Source organism: Protopterus annectens, chromosome 9.part0 (genome assembly GCF_019279795.1).
Source record: "Protopterus annectens isolate FY-2018-M chromosome 9.part0, PAN1.0, whole genome shotgun sequence".
NCBI classification, from domain to species: Eukaryota; Metazoa; Chordata; order Ceratodontiformes; family Protopteridae; genus Protopterus; species Protopterus annectens.
The window spans coordinates 1,145,557,197-1,145,583,484 of NC_056743.1; positions in this window are offsets into that span (position 1 = coordinate 1,145,557,197).

A 26,288-nucleotide genomic window follows, 5' to 3' on the forward strand; every position below is an offset into this window, starting at 1 on the left:
CAGTACATAACATACAGATATCTTACATTTGTAAGACAAGAATGTGAATCATATTAATATTCACAAATAACATGATTATTTACAAAATTCCAGATAGGTGGGTGGTAGTGTCACATTTCTATATAAATCATATTAATATTTTCAAGGGACATATACTCAGCTAGCTGGAATGGCAGTATTTCCCTGTTGTCACATTTCTCACTTCCCCAAAAACCCAAGCTAGTTTTTCAAGTGACCCTTGAAAATCATTGTTTGAGAGGGTTAAGCCTATCTGAGAATACCTTACTCCATTCCCTGTCTTGAGTTCCCAGCTGTCTTGGCATTGCCGGCCCCAGTACAGTGCTGCACTGCCCCATCATATGCCTGCAATACTAGGCTCCACCATAGTAATTCGGGATTTTCCTGTTGGGGTCCCTGTAGCCATAGATCTCCTTCAAACTTCTCTTTCCATTGTACAGCAACTACTTATCATAAGAGCCTCTCTGTCATGGTAAGGTTTCATCATGGCAACATGGTACAATTTGTGCCCCTGCCTAGCAGTTCTATCATGTAGTTAACCTTACTGACCTTCCTTACCACTTTGCAGGGTCCCTCGCAAGCTGCCTGCATCTTGTTGTGTTTGACAGGAATGAGAACCATTACCTGCTACCCTACAGTACACTGTAGCTCGATCATTCCTGTCATACCAGACCTTTTTCTGCTGTTGGGCTTCTGTCAAGTTTTCCTGGGCCAACCCCATGTGTTCCTGAGTCTTGTCCTGAAGTTTAGGATATATGCCACAACAGACTCCTTGTATGATTTACACTCACCCCCCCACTCATCTCAAATCAAATCTAGAGGTCCTGTCACCCTATGTCCATACAGAAACTCAAAGGGTGAAAAACCTGTGCATTCTGGGGGACCCTCTCTGTTAGCAAGCAACAGCTGGGCCAATTATTTGTCCCACTCCCTCTTAAACTGGTATGCAAATGCCCATAGCATGGACTTGAGTGTAGAGTTTAACCTCTCAATAGGACCATTAGTCTAGGGATGGCAGGGGGTATTCTCTATGTGCTTCACCCTGCCGTACTTCCACAGACAAGCCAGCAGGTCTAACATGAAATATGCACCTCTGTCAGTCCATATATCTTTTAGGAAACCTACCCTGCTGAAAATCTCTAACAAAGCATTTGCCACCTTTTCTGCCTCAATGGAGGACAGAGCCACTGCTTCAGGATATATGTTAGCATAATCTACTACCACTAAGATATACGTTTTCCCTGTGGAACCTGGGGTACTCAGAGGCCCACAATTTCCATAGCTACCCTCTAAAATGGCTCCTCAATCACAGGCAAAGGCATCAAAGGGGCTTTCACCTTGTCTCCTGCTTTGTCTACCTTTTTGCACTGCTCATAGGTCATTGGAAATCCCAGGCCAATAAAAGTTCTGCATAATATGTCTCTTTGTATATGTTATGCCCATATGTACTACAAAGGGAATATTTTGGGCTATGACTAGAACTGCCAGATGATAGGCTTTGGCCACTACCAACTGCTGTATTCTCTCACCCTCTATCCTTCTCTCACCTGTTCATTCTCTATACAGTAACCCTTTGTCCCAGTATACAGATTCCCCTTTCCATTGAGAATCAGGTGCCTCACTGGCTACCTCCCACAGGCCTTGTAATATAGGGGCAGAGAGCTGACCTATCTCAACTCTCTCTTTATAACCTTTCCCAGCTCCCCTTCCACAGGAAGTCTGGCGTCCTCTGACAGCAGTGCCTCAGTGACAGCCTAGGTACTACTACTCACCTCTGCCATTGCAGTCAATCTGTCCAAGGGAACATCAGTACTAACAAGCAGCTGTGACTCACCTTCAATCTCACTGCTACAGAGTAGCTTCCTCCCTGAAGTAACCACCTCACTAGTCCTAGCTGCAGGTGTGTAGTCTGTATGGGTATCCCCCAGGCTACCAGACCCACATGCTTGTCTTTAATCCTGACTACATGTAACTGCATGCACACATGGTACTGCATTACCAAAATCATTCCCAATCAGGACATCTGCAGGGATATCCCCAAACACATCTACTTGCTGGCTTCCTTTTCTGCCCTCCTCATCAAGGTGAACCCTATGCAAAGTTATTTGGAATGGGGTCCCTGCTAAAGCTATGACTGGAATAGACTGTCCAAGCAAGTAATGCTCCTCTGTAACCACTGCAGGCTTCACAATGGTTAGGTCAGAGGCTGTGTCTCTCTTAGCCATGGCCTCTTTCCCATTCACTAGGGTAGTATACAACCTCCTGTGGTAGTTTGGTACACTTGTTGTCTCAAGACAACTTACTGTTGGCATTTCGTCATACCCACTTACTGGCTATTCCACCTTTTGTTCCCCACCTTGCCTCTGTGGACCTCTATATGCTACATGGCCCTACTGGTTGCATTTAAAACAGTTAACCTTTGGTCCTGGATGTGTACCTGGACTAGTGGCTTTCCCTGCTACTGATGGACTCAGTTGTGGCAGTCTGGGCTGCCCACCATGGTTTTCCCTTAGACCCATGAGCAGTACTAGGTGTCCCTTCCATGTGCAGTGATGGCCTGCTTGCTAGGTATTGGTCTCCCTTCTTCCCCAACTCATCTACATTATTGCATTGTCTATCAAATAACCAGATTATCATGTCCTCAGGCAAAGTGCTGAGGGTTTGTCCTCACACCAGACGGTCTGCTAGCCCTTCAAAAGTGGTGACCTAACACCCGCTCACCCACTATGAAAATAAGTTCTTAGTTTAGCAAAATATTCACACACACTTTTATCTGCCTTGCATCTATGCTCATATAGCTTCAGGTGATAACTTAAAACATTCTAGCAAACAGTTCTTTCCAACATTATAATTTAAACAGTCAGTATCAGACAATTTGGGGATAACAGTTACACCTTTCCCTTGGAGTAAGTGGGTCAGGAACAATACCCAGAGCCCTTGTTCAACATTATACTGTTTACGTACCCTCTCAAACATATGAATGAAACTATCAAAATTATCCTCCTCTGTAAATTGCAGAAGAAATTTACTGACCTTTGTTGCTTCTGGGGTTTGGTTACTCCCTTCCCCATTACTTCCATCACTCTGGTGAAGAGTCAGCATCTCCTTTTCAGGTTGCCTCTGCCTCTCATTCTCCTCAGCCTGCAGATGTCACAGTTTCTCATTTTTCTCAGCATTAAGACATTGCAGTTTCTCATTTTCCTTGGTCTCTAGACATCTCAGTCTCTCTGCTGCCTCTGTTTCCAAACACCTGGCCTTCAACTCAAGCCTCTTTAACTCCAGATGGATTTTTATGTCCTCTATAGAAAGGCTGAGCTGTCCATTTTCTGAGAGTTGTACATCTCCACGGCTAGTCTGATTGTCCTCCCAGTTGCTATTCTGTGATGTATCTTTGACAAAAGCTGCAATAATGTCTGCCTTAGTCAGTTTGGCATGCACCATTGCTTTAGCCTGGCACATCTCAGCCAACTGGCTCCTTGTCAGCTTGGCATACTCCTCTGCTGACGTGCTTGCCTACTCTCTCTGACTGACTAAGCTAACAAAAAAAAGTAAAACAATTGTGATATGAACTCTTAATGTTTGCTGAGTGTCTGATTGAGAGTAGAAACACCTTCAGTGACCACTGTATACAGGCTACAGGAATTCAATATCCATACCACTATAAGCCAATTAATATGTGATGTGATATCTCACCACAGTCAACCAATTAATATGTGATGTGGCTATCCCACCACTGTTAACCAATTAATATGTGATGTGGCTATCCCACCACTGTTAACCAATTAATATGTGACACCCCTGCACTGGCCCAGTAATCAAGGAGCCTCAATCCTCACCACTAGCACCAGTGAGGGATGTACACATTGGGAGGATGACAAGTACACATCCAGTAAAGTACAATTTCCCTTAAGAGCACACAGAGATCACAGTCAGTCTAGGGCTGGATTCTTCCTCTTTCCCCAGATCCCCAGTAAGTCTCCCCACTGGCACAGCTATAGGATTAAGATCTCAGTCAAGCGGCCAAGATAAGACCTCCAGCACTGTCTTTGTCCAATCAGTGCTTCGTGTCCCTGCCCAAGTAGCTGACACACACACACTTTGAGATTTGATATACAAACACACACACACAAACAAACACACACACACACACACACACACACACACACACACACACACACACACACACACACACACACACACACACACACACACACACCTGGGAAAGGCTGGTGCAGGTTTTAGTAGGTATACCCCCTTCTGCCCAGGCTATAAGGTAGTATCAGCTGCCCCCAGCCACCCTTACTTATCAGCTTATATAGGTTCATAGGTTCATAGGTTGGTACTAGGGTTTTTGGCCCTAGGGCCTATACAAGTCTAGCCATAACAGTTCCCTGGATATTTCTTCCCACAATATTTACTTCCCTGGACCCCTGTCTAGCAGGGTGACTGACATGAACCCTGGGGTGAATTTCCTATCTCCCTTCCAATCATGAAGATTAGTTTTGAAGAGGGCCAAGGAGGTGCTCTGCTTGACATGTATGGGCAGTCTATTCCAAAGTATGGGGAGTCTCTGGGTCAGGAATCTATCCCTCCAGCATGTTTGTTCATCGTGATGACAAGGTTTAAATCCCTGGAGTGTGTGGCTCTGAGGGATTAGGATTTCTTTAAGTGGAACATGTCCAACAGCTCAGGGTTTGAGATGGCCTTTTATGTTAAGCAGAGATCGATTCTGAGGAGATGATATGCGACACAGTATAGCTGGAATTTTTTTAGATGGTCAGCATAGGGCATCTGCTTTAGGCCTGTGATTCTTTTAGTGAGGTATTTTTGCAGCCTTTCCAGCTGTTGCAGATGTCTTGTGAGGCACATACCAACTGGGGAGTTGTACTCTATAATGGTTCTAAAGGGGGATGAGTACAGTGGGACAATGACCCCCTTTTTTCTGGATGAAAAGCCCTTAGTGATGAGGTGTGCCACATAGTAGGATTTCCTGACTGTTGTGGTGATGTGGTTATTGAAGGTGAGATCACTGTCCACCCGTGTCCCTAAGTTTCTCAGCACACTTTCAGTATTTAGTGTACTGCCACCTATGTGGTAATTCATGGGTACATGTTTTTTTTCCCCAAAAGGGATAACTATACATTTCTTGGCATTAAGCTTGAGCACATGGCTCTGGCACCAAACATCTGTTTCTGTAAGGTCCTTTTGTAGAATATCCACATAATTTTGGGATTCAATAATGGCTCCCAGTTTGCAGTCATCTGCGAACTTTGTTAGCCAGAGTCCCTTAGTGTTGGCCTGTACTTCAGAGAAGTAGATGCCAAATAAGAGCGGTCACAGGACAGAACCTTGAGGTACTTCACTTGGTGTCCAGTCCACTATTTAGGAGTGGCCTGTACAGTGTCACCAAATGCATATGCAAGTACTATAAGAGCTTAAATATCTCTAAACAAACTAGCCACAATTAAAAGGTTCAAATGGTTTAAATATATTTAATAATAATTAATAAAATAACAAGACAATACTCAATAACTCAGCACAGTGACTACAGAGTTCAGAATCACACAAAATATTTTAAAACAACATTGCAGGACAGTCTCAAATAAATGCAGAAAACATCTAAATTAATCTTACTATATTCCTATCTATCTCTAAGAAAGATTACTGTACCCTGTTTACTTACTGTTAGCAAGACAAGTGTTGATGAGAGGATGTTTCCAGATCCAAAGACAAATACAAAATGCCAAGTCTTTCTCTGAGGGAGTTCTTAAATTAATAATCAACATTACTGCTGGGTTATCTCAGATTATATCACTCTTTGTCACCTGCCTTCAGTTCCCAGGCTAAACAGATACTAACATCTCTGTGTTACAAATACTTATCTTTCAGATGTGCAGCTGCTAGGAAGTCAGAGAGCAAAAAAACACTTTACATTTTAAACCTAGTAATTATTTCTGTTTCAAGACAATAGAAAGAAACATCTAGCTCTAGACATCCTGTCTCCTTCACTGAAACTGAGAGATAAACACAGAATCATAAAACAATTTGATTCCAACTTATTTTCTTAGAGTTCATAGGTTCATAGGTAGTTACTAGACTATCAGCCCTGGGGCCTATATAAGCCTAGCCAAAAAGGTTCCCTGGCTTTCACCATCCAAGAAAATTATTTTCCTGTGCCCCTGTCAAGCAGTGCCACAGAAATGTTCCCCGGGGTGAATTTTCTATTTCCCATCCAGTCGTCAAGGTTTTTCTTAAAGATGGCCAATGAGGAACTTTGCTTGACATGAATGGGTAGTTTGTTTCAGAGGTTGGGAAGTATCTGTGAGAGGAATCTATCCTACCAGCATGATCTGTTTATTGTAGTGACAAGGTTTAGGTTCCTGGAGGATGTGATTTGGAGAGATTGGGATTTCTTTAGGTGTAGCATGTCCAACAGCTTTGGGTTTGACATAGCTTTGTATGTTAGGCAGAGATCACCTCAGAGTAGGCGATATGCGATGGGGTAGAGCTGGAGTTTTTTGAGATGGTCTGCGTATGGCATCTGTTTGAGGCCAGTAATCCTCTTAGTGAGATATTTCTGTGGCCTTTACAATTGTTGTAGGTGTCTGTGAGATACATGCCAAACAGGGCATTGTACTCTATAATGGGTCTGATGAGGGATGAGTAGAGAGGAACAATGACCTCCTTTTTTCTAGAGGAGAACCCTTTTGTGATGAGGTATGCCGCAAAGGAGGACTTCCTGACTACTGTGGCAATGTGGTTATCAAAGGAGAAACTTCTGTCCACCTGTATCTCGACGTCTTTTATCACACTTTCAGTGTTTAGTGAGCTACCGCCTATGTGGTGGTTCATGGGTACTGAGTTTTCCCTAAAGGTATTGAGCTCGAGGCCATGAGTTTGACAGCAAGCATCTGTCTCTGTGATGCCCTTTTGTAGAATGTCTACATCATTAGTTGATTCTATTATGGCTCCTAGTTTGCAGTCATTTGCAAACTTTATTAGCCAAAGACCTTCTGTGTTGGCCTGCACTTCAGAGAAGTAGATGCTGAACAGGAGAGGACCCAGTATCGATCCCTGTGGTACTCCACTCATCACTGGTCTGAAGTCGGACTTGGAATCGGCTACTTTTACTGTGTGGGTTCTGTCAGTGAGCCTGTTGGCCACCCATCTTGTGCCATATGGATTTTTGCCCAGTTTAGTGGGTTTATCTATAATTCCAGAGTGGGGGATGGTATTGAAAGCCTTGGCGAGGTCAAGATAATCTGTGTGCAGTACCTTGCCCTTGTCTATGGCTCTACTGACTGCTTCAAAGAATTAAATCAGGTTTAGTAGACATGATCTACCTTTTATAAACCCAAACTGAGTGGGGTCCAGGGTTTGCAGGTTATCTGTGTCTTTGTTTATACGCTCCAAGATGATAAGTTCCACAGCCTTGCAGACCAGGCTCGTCAGGCTAATGGGGCAGTAGTTTCCAGGGTCCATGGTGGTACCACCTTCATGGAGTGGGATAACCATCGCTGTGTGCCATTCAGTAGACACATAGCCTTAGGTGAGGCTATGACTGATTATGGTACTTAGGTTGGGGGGATATGGATGTCTAGGGTGATTAGCTTGTGGTCGGTTCTGACCAGTGAGGAGTTGACTTCTGTTATGGAACACCAGTTACCCATTTTGGTCATGACCAGGTCCAGGAGGATGTGCTGCCTGGTGGTGGGTGTGACAAAGAGAAGATGATTTATGAATTCGAAAACTTTGAGAAAAATTTCTTGAGAGAAGTAGTTGTTTACCATTGATGATGGTGGATTGATTTGGAATCATTGAAATTGCCCATAATTAAGGTATTGAATTGTACCTTAATATTTTCCAGTATCTTAAGAAATGAAGAGTGGGAATCCTGGGTGGGGAAGGGTAACAACCCACAACCTGGATTGCAGTCTTTAGGTGTGTGGATAATTTCAGATGCATGCATTATGTTGAGCAATTAGCCAAGCAATAGATATCCTTAATGAATATGGAATACATATGGCCTTTAGTTTTTAGGTCAGGTTAGGTTAGGTGGGTGTATGAATTATGATGAATATAAGCTATAGCTTGGTAGCTGTCTCTGGAGCCTTGAACTTGAACCAGGTCTCTGTGTTCGCACAGGTTCTGTTGTTCCTCTGGTTTTGGGAGTGCCTCGAGTGCATTTTGAGGTTTAGACTTCTAGCATTGAGTGCTTGTTTTGCCTTTTGTGTTTGTTGTTGTAGCTGTTATGGTTTGAAGTTGTGTACATTGTTTTGACTTATGGGCTGAGGATGAGTGGCACACTGATTTTGTGGGCTATGTGTCATTTGGGTAGTGTTGGGGGGTGGTGGTTGCCTGCGTTTCTGCCTGGGAGGTCTCTGTTGCTTGGGCAGATTTTTATTGAGACCCTCCATGAATTTAGGTGTGTGCTTTGTGTTTCTATGTGTGGGTTTTGATAGTGTGGGTTTTGAAGGACTATGTGTTGAGTATGGTGTGGTCCAGGTGTTAACCTTCTCTTGACTGTCTAGTCCAGTCTTGGCTGGAGAGAGCTTGGCTTCCAGTTTGGCTATATAAGTGCATCTCTCACAGGTTGTAGTGCTGGGTGGTAGGAGGAGAGGGTTGTCAGTGTACATGAGGCAATTGCTACATTGCCCCAAGATGCCCAGGTTCATCAGGTGGACAGGAGAAAACACTGGGAGTTGACCCATGGATATGCCTGGATAGGTGCTTATTAATTTAAGTACGAAGAACTGTTTTCCTCTTGACAAGTGAGGAAAGTTGAGTGCTGTATTAATTTGTAGTTTTAGTGCTTACAATGAGTTCTGAGCAAGTGCTGAGCACAAGGAAACAGTTTTGAGTGCTGAAACTAAAAAAACTGTCTAGTTCTAGCTAAAATTAGCTAGTTTTAGCACCAATCCCAAGAAGAGAAGCAGGTCATGGCCTGTTTGGTTATCCACAGTCTTGTCTCAGGTGATGCATGGGTCTACAGGCTTGTAGCCTTTTTCCTGGTTGATGCCTTGAATAGCAACCAGACCAATCAGGTATGTTAAGCACAGACACCCAGTCTCCAACCAGAAAGAGTCAGGAATCAATGCACTCTGCTCCTACTCTTACCAAGATCAGAATATAAGCACAGATTCTAACCTGTCATCTAAAAAGCAGTTATTAAGCTTTCTGGTGATCAGCAGTCTCCAGGAAATAATGTAACTGCACTCCTTCTCTTAACAGGAGAAAACAGAAGCACTAATCATAAGATGACTACTGAGAGGTAGAGTGTGGGCTCTACAGTAACTGGTGGTCTTGCAATATATGCTTAAATATAAGATGAAACAAAATGGTTTTGCAAGTTAACTCTGTATGTTTCATCGTCTACTATTAATATTTGCACAGGTATATAGTTTATATACATTTCTGTTCTTTTCCAGTAGGGTACACTGTGGTTACATTCTTGAAGCTCAGTACAAAACATGCACTTCTCTTACATTTGTAAGACAAGCAGACAAATCATATTAATGTTCACAAATAACATACGATTATTTACAAAATTCCAGATAGCTGCTTGGCAGTGTCACATTTCTAAATAAATCATATTAATATTTTCAAGTGACATAATTATTTACAAAGTTCCAGATAGCTGCACTGGCAGTATTTTCCTGGTGTCACAGTCCCCTTTATGAATGAAGTAATCTTGCTAATTTTGATATACACAGCACTCTCCTAAACTCAAACATAGTAATGTGAGACTTGGGAACACATGTTGATAATAATCAACCCTTTCATCACTATGTGCCCATAGTGGTGACATACACAGTCTGCATTATGCACACCATACATATGGAAATCACATCCAAGACCAAGGTAATCAGACCTTTGCTCTACTCTACCCCTACCACACCACTGATGGAGTACTATTCTCACCTCTGTCTCTACCTCACCAAACACCTGCAGAAATTGGAGAGAACACAACATAGTATGTGGGAGGCTCCCAGGCCTCCAAACATGATATACATGGAAAGACTGACATACTTGTCACTGTTCTCAGTATCATGCAGACTGATGAGAGGTAACCTATGGATGACTTACAGACCAGTATCAGACCATGCCCTTCTGGAAATGATGGACATCTGCAATTCAAATAGGACACGAATAATTTGCCCAGAGTTCATAACCTAAGCTGTGGCATAAACAGAACATGCTAGGGAGACAGATATATCCCACAATGATTCATTCTCCTCTGTAATAGCCATCCACTGCATGTGAAGCAGTACTCCTCAATGACCATGTTAAAGTGCAACCGTGACTACTTATTGAGTGATTGTAAAGTCACCTCTGATCTGGCACCTATGTTCCTCATAGACAGGGCCATTTGGTGCTCACAAACTCACTCTGCTAAACATGACCACCCTGCTATGCTCAGTAAAGGTATTTGTGTTTTTACACAGCTGATCTCCTAAATACCCAAGTGCTATTTGGGATGCCTGTGCATGCCTCCCAAACTGTTGCCCCCCCCACATGCCCTGCTGCTGTCATCTACTATAAGTTCACCTGCACTCTTATATAAATCACACTTGTGCCATGGTGCTTGTGTAACATACTGTGTTCTGTAGTCTGTGTACTTTGATAGGTAAGGGCTCTGTTCTCACTGCAGTCAAATGGTTGTGTGGGAGATGTTGCTTACATTACAGAGAACTTGTGAGACACTGTTACCTTCTCCTCAACAGACACAACTGATGTTATCAGCTATAAGGTGCTGTCTGACACACTCCAAATTGAGCTGTGTATCTTGCATAAATTACTGCATTCTGTAGAATGTGTACTTAGATAGGTATGGGTTCTATTTTCACTGCAGTCAATTAGTTGTGTATGCATGTGTGGCCTGTTGCTTGACATCACAGAGAGCATTTTATACCAGCTTGTGGGGCACTGTTGTGTTCTCCTCAACAGACACTGCTGATGTCATCACCTATAAAGTGATGTCTGACATACTCCAAGTTGGACTTGAGCTGTGATGCTTGCGTGATATACTGTGTTCTGTAGTCTGTGCACCTAGCTAGGTAGGGATTCTGTTTTCACTGCAGTCAACTTGGTGTGTGTGTGTGTGTGTGTGTGTGTGTGTGTGTGTGTGTGTGTGTGTGTGTGTGTGTGTGTGTGTGTGTGTGTGTGTCCCTGTCATCTTTTCCTCAAAAGACACTGCCGATGTCATCAGCTGTAAAGTGTTGTCTGATGCATTCCAAGTTGGAGTTGAGCTGTGGAGCCTGCATTAAGTACTATGTTCTGTAGACTGTGCACTTGTATAGGTAGAGGTTCTATTCTCACTGCATTCAACTGTGTGTCCATGTGAGCTGTTGCTTGACATAACAGAAAGCATTTTACACCAGCATGTGGGACACTGTTATCTTCTCCTCAAAAGACACTGCTGATGTCATCAGCTGTAAAGTGTAGTCTGACACATTCCAAGTTGGAGTTGAGCTGTGGTGCCTGCATTAAGTACTACATTCTATAGTCTATGTACTTATATAGGTAGGGGTCCTATTGTCACTGCATTCAACTGTGTGTCCATGTGAGCTTTTGCTTGAAATTACTGAAAGCATTTTACACCAGCATGTGGGGCATTGTTATCTTTTCCAAAATAGACACTACTGATGTCCTCAGCTTTATCACATTTTTTCGATATGTAATACTCCTACCAGGGCAGGTAGCCAGGAGATCAAGCAGGCATCACCTCGTCCTATAAAGTAAAGATTGTAGTGAGATGGCTTTTAATCTAGCCGCATGCATCATGGCATGGTTTGTAGGCTCTGTGTTATCTTGATAAGAAAGCCCTGTGGTCTCCCAAGCTGTTACATGTGTCTGGAGAGGTACATAGAGCATTATACTGTATTATTGTTGTAATGAGGTATGACTGCAGTGCTGTCATACAATACTAAGATCTCGATATGATGGCATGCCTTTTGATGTGCATAATATAGGCTTTCATTAGCAGTGTGACACTTGGTGGTCAGAGTTCTGATTGCTATCTAAATGTGTTTCTAGTGCTTGTATCCCTGTGCTTCTATATAGCAGGACCATTATCAGTGCTGTGATTAATACAGAATGAATAGACGGACAACATTCATTTTTTTCAATTATAAAGGAATTCCCAATACTATTCTAGCATGTCCAAAGGTCAGTTGTCAATCTCCTCTCTGGTCCAGCTGGTGAATCTGGGAATCTTGAGGCAATGTTACAACTGCTTCATGTACACAGACTACCCTCGCCTCCTCCCAACAAATTCCAACACATGTGAGAGATGCAACCATATAGCCATACTGGAGGCTAAGCTCTCTCAACTCAGTACTGGCAAAACCAGTCAGGAGGAGAAGGAAACCACACTCACTACAATTCCAGTCTCACATAGACCTACCCCGACAGCAAGCCAAACACATAAACACATAAAAACATACTTGGAGGCTCTAAATAAAAATCTGCCTAAGCAGCAGAGACCTCAAAAGCAGACACCCAAGCAACCGCTACCCCAAAACAAAACACGTGCAACACATAGCTCACAAAGCCAGTGTGCCAAACAGTCACAGCCCTTAAGGCTAAACAACACACCTGATACACCTGTAATAGGTGACTCTATTGTCAGGCACACTGACCTCCCGCTCACCAGGCTGAACAAGGAGAAGGTCACCGTGAGCTGCCTGTCGGGCGCTAGGATCCGCCACATAACACAAGCACTCAGGTCACTGCAAGGCAAGTACAAATATGACTCAGTCATTGTCCATGCTGGTGTGAATGACCTGAGATGTACCTCCCTGGACTACATGAAAATAGACATAGAGGAGCTCTCTGAGCATGTGGCCCAGGCCGGTATGACCCTGACCTTGAGTAGCATCTTACCCTCACCAAGAATGATGCCACAATATGAAGACAAGATGATCAATTTGAACAATTGGCTTAAGTACTGGTGTCATTCAAAGGGGATCCAAAGCCTGTCAGCCTGGGATGACATGCTCGACAAGCCATGATGCTTCGCTAGGGACGGCTTGCACCTGTCAACCCTGGGCTTTCGGATATTGGCAAAGGCTCTTGCTACCCCCATAGTGCCTTTTTTTAGGCAAGGCTCAAAAGACAAACCCACCTCCATAGGTATCACAAGGGATAAGAAACTAAGAGTAATGCTACTCAATGCCAGAAGTCTAAACCTCAAGATGCATGCACTCGGAACTCTCCTTAGCATGGAGAACATTGATATCTGTGCAGTAACAGAAACCTGGTTCAAGACTCCAGAGAGCACCCCAGCACTACCAGGTTATACCTCATACCATGCTTTTTGACCCCAAAACTTGGACCGTACCACAAAAGGAGGGGGAGTATCAATATTCGTCAAAGATACCCACACCTCCAGGTTGGTGGCACAGCACGAAGCATCAGAGACTATCCATGTGCAACTAACAGTGGGTAAAACTGCCTTCCAGTTTATAGCCTGTAACACACCACCCTCCCTAACCCAGGAACCCCACTCGGCCTTCCTGAGAACACTGGAAAATATGAAGGTCTCTCCAAACACCATTATATTGGGTGACTTCAACTACCCATACATAGACTGGGAGCATTACTCTAGCTCCAACACCCTAGCTCAAAGGTTCCTAGAATTTATAAACTCAAATGCTATGGAACAACTTGTTACCACTCCCACAAGAGGGGAAAACATACTTGACCTGATCATCACCAATATGGGGACTCTATGCTCCAGACCAGAAGTGTATCCCTCACTGGTAAGATCAGACCATCAACTACTCTCACTGGATATTCACAGACTCCACCCCCTGCCCTGAAAACCACAGTGAAAAACTTCTCTAAAGCAAATTTCACACTCCTCAAAACCAAGGTGGAATCCTTCAAAGCCCCTGGGCCTGTGGAAAATATGGTCCAGACCGCAGAATCATTTATAAACGCATTCTATGAACACCTTCAGAAATGCATGGATCCTGCAATCCCAAATAAAACCAAGACCCAATCCTCCAAAGGCAGACATCCTGTCTGGTGGACCCCAGCCATAAACAAACTATACAATAGAAGTAAGAAGCTACTACATGATAGAGCAAAATCCCAAAAAGGGAAGGCATCTCTGATCAGTATTAGCAAAAAACTACGGGCACTCATAAAATTGTCTAAGGCCAGCTTCGAGAGAAAAATTGCACAGGACACTAAGGATGATCACAAGGCTTTCTTTAGTTATGTTAGGAACCTGGGTGGGAATTCCCAGATATGCTCAGAATTAGTCCAAAATGACAAAAAATACACCAAACCCACAGACATTGCCAACATCCTAGCTGACAGGTTCAGTGCAAACTCCCCCCCCCCTCCCCACCAAAAGGGCAAATATTTATCCCAGCAGAGTGCTGCTCCCCTGACATCTCAGATGCTCAGGTAAGAGCTTCCCTCTCCAAAGCAAAAAACACAGCATCAATGGGACCAGACAGTGCCCTGGGCTGCGTCCTACATGAACTCCAAGAAGAGCTAAACCCGTACATAAAACGACTGTTCAATCTTAGCCTTACTACAGGATATGTACCCAAAGAGTGGCGTACAGCAACAGTGGTCCCTCTCCACAAAGGTGGTGCCTCAAAGGATCCTGGAAACTATTGCCCCATAAGCCTGACTAGCTTAGTCTGCAAAGCTATGGAAAGGATCATCATGGACCTCATAAATAAAGATATTGGGGACCTACAGATACTGGATCCTACCCAGTTCGGCTTTGTTAAGGGCAGATCCTGCCTCTTAAACCTGGTTGATTTCTTTGAAACAGTCACCAAGGCCATTGACGAGGGGAAGGTGGTCCACACAGCCTACCTGGACCTCGTAAAAGCTTTCGATACAATACCCCAGTCGGGCATTATAGATAAGCTCACCAGCTTAAATATAAACCCCTATGTCACTAGATGGGTTGCAAACTGGCTCAAGGACAGAACCCACATGGTTAGAATTGCTGGAGCCATGTCAGACTCCAAACCAGTTACAAGTGGCGTCCCACAAGGCTCAGTCCTGGGACCTCTCTTGTTCGGTATATATTTCTCAGAGGTACAGGCCAACATTGAAGGACTGTGGCTGACTAAGTTCGCAGATGACTGCAAACTGGGCGCCATAATCGACTCTCCAGCTGACACAAGCATCCTCCAAAAGGGCCTCATAGAAACAGACAACTGGTGCCAGAGCCATGGCCTCAAGCTAAGCACCAAAAAGTGTATAGTCATCCCCTTTGGCAAAAACAAAGTGCCCACATAGGTGGTAATCCATTAAGTACAGAAGAAGTAATTAGGGACCTGGGGACCCAAGTTGATAGCAATCTCTCATTTGACAACCACGTGGCCAAAGTGGTTAGAAAAACATATTATATAGCCCACCTAATCATGAAGGGATTCACATCTAGACCAGGGGAGGTCATCATGCCTCTTTACTCATCCCTCATCAGGCCCATAATTGAGTACAATGCCCCTTTCGGGATGTACCTTACCAGACACGTGCAGCAACTGGAAAGACCCCAAAAGTACCTCACCAAGAGGATCATAGGGCTCAAACAAATGCCATATGCTGCCCGGTTAAAGAAACTCTAGCTCTACTCAGTGGCATACCGCCTGCTCAGAGGCGATTTGTGCCTGACTTATAAAGCCATGTCCAACCCAGAATTAATGGACATGCTGCACCTCAGAAAATCCAAATCCCATCGAGCTACACGCTTGAGAGACTTGAACCTCAGCACTGAAATAAATAGGACATGCTGGAGGGACAGATTCATAACCCAGAGGCTCCCTTCACTCTGGAATAAAATCCCAATCCAGGTTAGGTAGAGTCCCTCATTGACTCTCTTCAAGAGGAATCTTGATGAGTGGATGGGGGATCATAGATTTACCCCGGGTATCACTTCTGTGTCACTGTTAGACAGAGGCACAGTATACTAAACTCGAAAAAGGGCATAGCAAAATTAATTTAAAATGGGTGGCGAAAGCCAAACACACTCTGGCTAGGCTTATAAATGCCCTAGGGCAGATAGCCTAGTATGAACCTATGAACCTATGAACCTATTACAAACACAAATTTCTGCATTTATCTGTAGATTGTATGCTTTTGTACTTTATGATTGCACATAATATGCAAGAATCAGGAAACTAGATAAGCCAAAGGCCATATATTTTAGCCTGAACTGTCAAAAAATGCATTTCAAACAGTGTAGAGTCAATCACAGATCCCTGATATTTGCCAGTTGTGTCAGCTATACTGGTACAGGATGATTCACCGACTTTCACATGTGTTCTGTCAGTGAGCCAATTGGTTACCCATCAACTGACATAAGGTTTAATCTCCATCTTGGGGGTTCTCTCAATGATACCTGTGTGTATATGATTGTGTCACAACCCTAGGCCAGATCATGATAGGCAGTATGCACTGTCTTTCCGTCATTCAGGCCTATTACACAAAATCAATGGGCTGTGACAACATCACAGATCACCAGTTGTGTGACCCAACACATGCACCTTCTTGGTATGGTTGAATATATAGTTCAACACACCCTAAACATGGCCTATGTTCCCATACAAGAGTGTACATCAACATGCATCCACTTGAGTTGGGGGGAGAGCACCTGATGCATGCATGTATAGAGACATTCTGATTCTCCTCGACTGTGAAGTAGACTAACATATCATCATGGACCTCATTTACATGTACACTAGTAATATTTCAGGTATATGCTAGATTATGTCTATTACATTTTATAGATGTCCTCAAAGAGGTCATCAATGGCATGCATGATGACAACAGTATCATCTTGTGGAACTTGAACAGGTTAAGGCATTTGATATAAATCCACACTGAGGTATCCAATCAACACTGTCATGTGACCAAAAACAGCTACATCACCAAATGAGTAGCCCAGTGTATCACATACGTGGCATCTCACTTGTTGACATGTGTGCCATGACATATACATATATATATATATATATATATATATATATATATATATATATATATATATATATATATATATATATATATATATGGGTCTACCTGAGAACGTCGACAGATGAGAAGACCGACAATGAAATCACCGACGCCAGAAGATCGACAAGTCAGAAGACCAATGGATGAAAACACCGACGCGGAGAACACCGAGATGGGGAAAGGATGTGTAAGTATGGGGTAGTGACGGACATTAGGGTGCGAGTAAGGTAATTGTGCGATGTTGACAGTCTGTAGGGATAGGGGTGGGTTAAGTGAGTTAGGGTTAGGGCGCGGGTTAGGTAAGGGTGCAGTAGTGATATTTTTTGGGTTAGGGGTGGGTTAAGTGAGTTATGGTTAGGGCGCGGGTTAGGTGAGTGTGCGATAGTGACGGACTTTAGGGTTAGGGTTTCGGTTAGGGTTGTAGATAGTTGTGTATGTAAGGTTTAGTGTTTGTTTGTTAGGATTTTTGTGTGCTTGTGTTGTGTGTGTGGTTTTTGGAGAGGGGATTTGTTTTGTTTGTTGGTTGTTGTTATGATGTGTTGAGTGTATGAGGTGTCGTGTTTGTGAACTGTCAATTATGTGGTGTTGGTGATGTCATTGTCGGTGTTATGCACTGTCGATGTTGTCAGGTAGATCCATATATATATATATATATATATATATATATATATATATATATATATATAAGGTCCAGTAATCAGGTCAGTACATCAGGTGTGTCTGCTAGGCCATTTCCTGCCCATAAGATAAGTGATGGACATAACAGATGACATACACATGCTGTGTCCAAACAGCTGCCTGAAGGACTACAGCTTGTGGGCAATCATTGACTCCAGCTATGATATTAGTACAGTGTAGACAATATCAACACATACCAAAACCTGAATCAGGAGACAGACACAACACCCAAGCATAATGTGGACATCACACCCTAAAATTAGACCAATTGGTATGTGACCTGTATCCTAAAGTAGATGGTAAGTGTTACATGCACTAGCCTGTGGTCATAGTGCTTACTACTCCTGTGAATGTAACACAAGTACTGGGTATGTGAAGGACATGCACATCAGAGACCATAATAACTTCATGGTTCCCAGCCTTCATCACACCAATACCTGTGTACAATGCACCTTTCTTCATGTTCCTCCCTGCACATCATCCATTGATGTGTACCTAAAGTGTACCATCTTTGTCACAGTGTGCTGTCAGACAGCTTATTGACCACACCTAGGTATTGTTTTCTGCAGTATATACATGTCTGTCTGATGGTGCAGAACACCAATAAATTTGTTACACCATATGCATGTGTGCTACCTTTTCTGCTTATGCACACACTGCATACATAGGTGTTTGACATCATTAACGAGATGTATATCATTTGTGACAGTGTGGATTGTGCTATTGTGCTATATATATATATATATATATATATATATATATATATATATATATATATATATATATATATATATATATATATATATATATATATATATATATATATATATTTATAAATATATATATATATATATATATATATGGTTCCCATTCTGCTTGTCAAAAACACAGTTTATTGACAAAGAGAACATCGGACCCACTTAAGTGAAACTGCACTACAATGAAAGTGCACTTTCGCGAAAGCCAATTCTCGAGACAAAGTACAGTGAGTTTAAAAAAGTATATCCCTTTCCCCCATGCGTGTGATCCCAGAGTTAGTATATTTAAGTAGCAAGGGGTGTGGGCGGTGCCAGGGGGGCTTGACCCCCTGCAAACTGTGTTTTAAATATGTATTTATTTTATTTAGCTGATTCGGTGAATCAGCTTTTGCGAAAGTGCAGTTTCGTTGTAGTGTACTTTTGCTTAAGTGGGTATGATGTTCTGTTTGTCGATAAACTGTTTTTTCGACAAACAGAATGGGACCCATACATATATATATATATATATATATATATATATATATATATATATATATATATATATATATATATATATATATAGATATGCCATGCACACAAGACAACTAGCCTGTATTGCCCATATAAAGCAAAGTCCCTCCAAATACCTGCAGATATTACATTACCAGGACAGTGTGCGTGATTATCCTCAGAGAGTGTGGATGTATCACCAAGGCCATTGACGAGGGGAAGGTGGTCCACACAGCCTACCTGGACCTCACAAAAGCTTTCGATACAATACCCCACTCGGGCATTATAGATAAGCTCACCAGCTTAAATATAAACCCCTATGTCACTAGATGGGTTGCAAACTGGCTCAAGGACAGAACCCACATGGTTAGAATTGCTGGAGCCATGTCAGACTCCAAACCAGTTACAAGTGGCATCCCACAAGGCTCAGTCCTGGGACCTCTCTTGTTTGGTATACATTTCTCGGAGGTACAGGCCAACACGGAAGGACTGTGGCTGACCAAGTTCGCAGATGACTGCTAACTGGGCACCATAATCGACTCTCCAGCCAACACAAGCATCCCCCAAAAGGGCCTCATAGAAATAGACAACTGGTGCCAGAGCCATGGCCTCAAGCTAAACGCCAAAAAGTGTATAGTCATCCCCTTTGGCAAAAACAAAGTGCCCACAAATTACCACATAGGTGGTAATCCATTAAGTACAGAAGAAGTAATTAGGGACCTGGGGACCCAAGTTGATAGCAATCTCTCATTTGACAACCACGTGGCCAAAGTGGTTAGAAAAACATTTTATATAGCCCACCTAATCATGAAGGGATTCACATCTAGATCAGGGGAGGTCATCGTGCCTCTTTACTCATCCCTCATCAGGCCCATAATTGAGTACAATGCCCCTTTTTGGATGTACCTTACCAGACACGTGCAGCAACTGGAAAGACCCCAAAAGTACCTCACCAAGAGGATCAAAGGGCTCAAACAGATGCCATATGCTGCCCGGTTAAAGAAACTCCAGCTCTACTCAGTGGCATACCGCCTGCTCAGAGGCGATTTGTGTCTGACGTATAAAGCCATGTCCAATCCGGAATTAATGGACATGCTGCACCTCAGAAAATCCAAATCCCATCGGGCTACGCGCTTGAGAGACTTGAACCTCAGCACTGAAATAAATAGGACATGCTGGAGGGACAGATTCATAACCCAGAGGCTCCCTTCACTCTGGAATAAAATCCCAGTCCAGATTAGGCAGAGTCCCTCATTGACTCTCTTCAAGAGGAATCTTGATGAGTGGAAGGGGGATCATAGGTTTACCCCGAGTATCACTTCTGTGTCACTGTAAGACAGAGGCACAGTATACTAACCTCGAAAAAGGGCATAGCAAAATTAATTTAAAATGGGTGACGAAAGCCAAACACACTCTGGCTAGGCTTATAAATGCCCTAGGGCAGATAGCCTAGTATGAACCTATGAACCTATGAATAGTTGTTCAAGTCATTACTGTACCATATAGATATGTGCTTGTTGTTGCTGCTACAACCATCTTCCATTGGCATTCCTCCTCTGCTGTACATGAGAGAGTTTCACCTATCCTATTTCCCTGTGTTCCTTCCTGAAAGTCATCTGTGTGTCCCTATTCAATGCATATACTTCCCCTGAATGGTCATTGTACATGGCAGTCCATGTCCTGTTACAGATCATTAACACAGCTTCACTACAGAATGCCTGGAATGGGATATCACAGTACTCTGCACTGTAGGTACACTGTCCTGTACTGTGTTTGGACCATATGCTTCACATTCTTACCTCTGGACTGCGACTGATGTAACTCATTATTACATACTCCAAGAAACTCAAACTGGCAGCCAAAGAATAAACTTTAAAACAAAACAAAGTCAAGCACCATTCATTTGAGTGCATACCAGTCAACTGTCCTGATCTGTGCAGAATGTCCAGTTTTTGTCTCATATTTGTGATCTTTCCTGACATATCGTTGGCATGTCATTGCAGAGTGAAATCAGAAACTGATCACTGACATTTGAGCTTCAAACTTCATGTTCTTCAGATGCTTAATGCTAACGTACAACCTATTTATTCTATAAACTTCCTAAGATTGGAAGTGCAATATTAAATATCTGTCCCTATGCCTGGGCCTTTGCCCTCCCATTTTTATGGCTTTGTCCACATTTCTTGCTCTAAGAGGTTAAGAGTGTTACATTCTAACACACCCCTATATGACATCTATGTCAAATATGTCCCTATGTCTGGTTATTTGTCTACATTATGTTATGCAGAAGTGTTGCACTAACAGCATGATAGCTATTTGTGAAGCTCTGGTGATCATTGTGGTATTCTGCGCAAATCCACGGATCCTAAGTGCTCTGCTTTAGACAGAATTATTATCTGCATTCATTTACTAGGTTTTGTAACCCAGCAACACTGTTGTCAGCCATGAAACCTAGCTTTGGCATGCTGCTCCTCATTAATATGCATCGCGAGCTGCCACCCACTGCGCACCATTGTGCTAACATGCAAACTCCATGTAGGCTCTGCACGAAGCCTACATGGAGTTTATTGAATACCAGGGGAAGTTTATTTCACATGGAATTATCAATTACAGTTCAAAAAATAGTTGTGAGAAAAGCAGATATAGTAGGCCATAAGAAGAAGACAAAAGTAGCACTGATCATTGAAATAAGTAGTAGAATTAGCAGTGGGTCTCATAAAAAAGAATTTACAGTCTTATTTAGATACGCTACTGATACATGTAATTCTATATGAATTGCAGAAAGAGTAAATTCTGGGCACATTGCAGGTGCTGAGAAGACCACTTTTGGCTAACATCAAAGACTGAAATAATACAAATTTCATGAACTCTAGTCATAGTTTGACTTATGAATGGGGTCCATTCCCATCATGGTATTAGAAACTCAAAAGACTTGGAGACATCAAGCCAAGCAAAAGTATATATGCTTAGCAAGATGTGAAATACTTGGTCAAAAAATCAATGCTATGTGATATTTTTAGTCAAACTAAGACTGCTAATGTAAACAGTGGGAAAAGTATGTCTTTCTCCCTTCTTCTGAGGTTCAGTCATCACAGGACTGACCATATTATGTAAAGCATGCAGTGGCATGACCCACTCCCTGCGGGGGGGAGGGGGGAGAGGACTGTCCACAGCACAGAAGATAAGATTTATTTATTTTTTATGTAATTATCTTATTTTGACAGGGATGTGACATTCAGGCTTGTTCTTTTTTACAACTGACATCCTGAATCTGATGAGGTCAAATTAAATTAATTTAGAATCTAAAGTTAATTTGAAAATAAATGCCACAGTGCTATGGCAAAACTAATTTTTTTCATGACTGGAGTACAGATCATACACATTCTTCTTGGAAAAAAATCTAATTAAATAATATATCATCAGTACTATTATAAAACATCTTTCCTGTCAGGCAAAAGCAAATTATGCATTGTTTATGCTATTAATTCATCTTGTCTCATTCAGTATATCTATTTAACATGCAACAGAGACTTTGATAGCTGAAGCATTGCACAGCAAAACAATTAAAGAGAACTGAAAAACGTCACAGTTTTACTTCTTGAGCATAAGTTCTTACCTGTTGTATATAGCTATGAACATGAAAGAAAAAATCAGTGATGTAATTGTTATAGTGTACATGCATATTTATAAAAAAAAAAAAAAATATGTCAGTGCCATTAAGGAAAACTATTTGGTCCCCTCAGATCTGATTTTTATCAGCATGGACCCTAGTACACAATGTGGATGCTGGGTCTACCAACTACTCTCCAACCCTCTGGACTTACTTTGTTTTTGCAGGGGCCAGTCGTGGATCCAGAGGGTGTCCTGGGAGATTAGCTCATCTGCAGACTGTCTGGAGGAATTTTCTTTTATGACCTGCTAATTCCCTTTCCCTCTCTCCAGGCTCATTGATTATGTCCTAGGGCAACTCCCCTCTTTGGACCATGCCTCCCCTTAGGAAGTGTATCAACACATGCCCTCTCATCTTCGATGTGCACTCCAATGCCTTCCCTGCTGTTCCATCAGTCATCCCAATCGCTAATTGAACCTGGGTCAGCTGGGCCGTAGTCAGGGCTTTATCCCTCTACAGCACTGGAGTAGTCCTTTGTTAAAGAAACATTTGTCAAAATTAACATCATCATCATCTTCTACTTGCTGATGAGTAATTTCACTGACAATTTATAAAAACGAAGTACCCTTTCAACTTAAGATATGTTAATGGTAAGATAACACAATGATGTAGAAAAGGAGAAATTTCCTTAAAACCAGTGTCTGATCTTGGACTAACACACATACTAATTTTGCACACATACATATACACACACACACACATGTACTTAGGCACACATACACACAGAAGCACATGCATCTATACACACGTGCGTGTGCGAGCGAGCGAGCGCGTGAGCACACACACACACGCACACATGCACACACGCACACACGCACACACACACGCACACACGCACACGCACACACACACACACACACACACACACACACACACACACACACACACACGTGCATTCACACATGCACATATGTACAAGGACACCCACACATGCACAGTTGCACACACAGACAAACATTAATGTAATTACACAGACCTCAAAATGTAGTAAACAGGCCCTTCAGTTTGGTAATCTCTAAGGAGATATATCTTTGGTAATCTCTAATGAGATATACCTGAATCTTTAGCTCCTAGTCTTTGTACTTATACACATACAGGTCTAAAAAAAGAATATTATGCTTTTATGTTTACTTGAGCCTGCTCAAGCAATCTACATGTACAATATTGCTGTATTGTAAGTTTTTTTGAAATCCTGCTTCCAACTGCACTTTCAACATCTGCAGGTATAGTTAATGCTCATTCCTTCTGAGTAATGTCTAGTATGACTGCGACACATCATCCATGTTGGTATATGAGCTTATGTCTGGATGAAGGTTAAGTGACCCTTATTTATTTATTTATGTATGTATGTATGCATGTATCTATGTATTTATTTATTTATACATTTGTTCACTAGTTTAGAGCATAGATATCACATATTGTTTTCTGGAAGTAATGTTGTCAACGATTAGTGTTACCTTTTTTTTACAAGGTATTTCAGTAAATGCCTTTCAAAATGTAACAAGGTAGAGACCCTTGTTATTTGTCTAATTTAGTTCAATATTGAGACACTTCACAGTCAAGTGTAGCACTGCAAAAATTGTTGGATGCAAAATCAGACTTCTGGAAAGATTCGGCAGCATTTAAGTCATGTCATTTTCTGCTGCTTTTGGCCCAAGGACCATTCTTCATGATACGGCATGGGATGATGCAACATGTGCTGAGGTGCCTTTCAGTCTCTACCATTGTTATCTTGACAGTTTCAGCACATGAAACCATAATTTTATTCCAACACAATTACAGAGAGAGAGAGAGAGATCAGCAAAATGCAACAAAACAAGAGTCATCTTGAATTTGTTTCATAGTGCAGAGGGATGAAGCCTTGACTATGATCTCCAAAACTTATGTGAGGTTAGCGGCCTAGATACTGAAGAAGCCAATGATGGGGGGCAGAGACATGATTAAATGTCACAGCTTTGCTGCATCATCTATCTTAGGAGGGCTGATGTAGGCATGTGCTGGTTGTGCACCCAGAATCAATGATGTCAGCTCTGACCAGAGCCTTTCTGCAGGAGCAAAAGCTGGTGGGCATGGCAAACCATGGACACAGTTCAGCATAGCTTTGTAATGGCTGAGGAAGTCTTGTGGCAAAGACGAAAGCGCTTATTCTGGTTGCTCCTGTGGTTAAAACACAATAAAGTGGACTATTTGTTTTTACTTTTGTGGAACCTGGACTCTATTCATTTCTTTTGGACAACTTTGTAATGGCACTGTTGCATGACCACTCATTCCACATTACCCAGCAGATATTAGTACTTGTATACAAATTCCAGAACAGTCTGTATAATACCACCAGTGTTAACCTCTTTTCCTATCTACTTCTATGTCCCTTTGTCCTGTCTTTCACCACCAGATGGGATTACCAGCTAGTCCAATCAGGGAGTTAAGGCAATGGAAGGAAGATAATTTTCTGAAATTCGAGTAGCATGGAGCAGCAGATTGTTTGATTTCATGAAAAAAAGGAGGGTTACTAGAATCCTAAAATAAGCTTTTGTTACATCAGTGCAAGCAATAGTGTACCCAGAAAACAAAGAAAATTCACCTAAGGTGGCCAGATTTCCCAATGATTACTTACATTAAAACACTAGACTTGATATGATAATTTCTGCAAAACTTCATAGATAAATTTGACTTTCGCCTAATATGGCCTGATAGCAGTAATAGGCATCCATCAGAAATGCACCCAACAGTGAAAACTCAACTTTGATCCTCGATTGCGCCATAAAAAAATGGTCATAGTACATTTCCATTGATGTAATGTTTGACAGTAGAAGGACAACAATGTATTCTTCAAGGAAAGATTTGTGCTGCAGTGCAGAATGTCATTTAATTGAAGCAATTATCTTCTGCACTGCATCTATTTAAAGGTTTCCTGATATTCTGCATAAAGAAATGAGAATGACGGGACATCCAGGACCTTTGATTCTGCCCTTGACCTCACTGAGATTCTAATAATGTAGATGGAGACCACCGCCCCTCCAAGGACTAAAGATTATTGGTTATAGACTGATTTTTCTTCTCCACCATATCTTCCCTAAAGTAGTGTAGTGCCTTGCAGGCACACAAATCTGTGGTCAGAAATTCATATTTGGGCATAAGAAAGTTGCAACTTTTGTGACACCCCACCAAACCGTTCTTGCATACCCTCATAACCTTAGCTATTTATTGCAATTAACTCCAATGTCATAATTATTTAGATAAAAGACAAATGGTATCCTATGTCAGTAGTGTGGGGAATACTTTAAATTTTCCTTCAGTTGAACTCTTCTGACTGCTTGTCACTTTTTGAATTGTAAGACATATTTTGATGAAGGGAAATAAACTAAAACTGTACTTGGAAGGTTTGTTTTCCCTTTTACAGAGTGAAGGAGTACATGTGTGTGTGGGGTCTATATTATAAGATCGAAGTTTTAAAACTTCAAATACCATATAGGCGACACCATATGAGTGAAGTTGTAAAACCTCGAAAGCAAAATAAAAAATGTAAAAATAAAAAAAAATAAAAATACCTGATCGCCCCTCTGCACCCCCCATTTGGGGGTTTGTGTTTCCCACACCCCCACTACTTAAATATACCAACTCCAAGATCGCACTACTTTGAAGTAAATGGAAGAATTCCCTATGGCGATCTCTGTTCATACTTGCAA